The sequence below is a fragment of the Canis lupus genome, chromosome 2, assembly GCF_048164855.1.
Source record: "Canis lupus baileyi chromosome 2, mCanLup2.hap1, whole genome shotgun sequence".
Classification (NCBI taxonomy): Eukaryota; Metazoa; Chordata; class Mammalia; order Carnivora; family Canidae; genus Canis; species Canis lupus.
The window spans coordinates 56,532,924-56,533,238 of record NC_132839.1 but is presented as its reverse complement, the minus strand read 5'-3'; positions in this window follow the sequence as shown (position 1 = coordinate 56,533,238).

Genomic DNA, 315 nt, shown 5'->3' with positions numbered 1-315 from the left:
CTTCAAGCCCGGCGGGGGCAGACACCTCCGCTGCGGCCGCGGGCGAGGTCTCCGCTGTCTGCGGGGGCACGGCCTCGCATCAGCTGCGCCGACTTAGGGCGGCCGCGGGCCGCGGGAGCGGGAGGCGCTTCCCGGCGACGCGGCGGCCGGGCGGGGAGGGGCGGGGCGGCGGGGCACCCCCCGGGGCGCCAGGGGGCGGGCGTGCGGGCACACGCGGTGCGCGGCGGGCGGGCGGGGGCGGGGGCGGCCACCGCGCCGCGCGGCCCGGGCGCCCGGGGAGCCGCCCACTTGGCCGCCGCGGCCCCGACGGTCGAA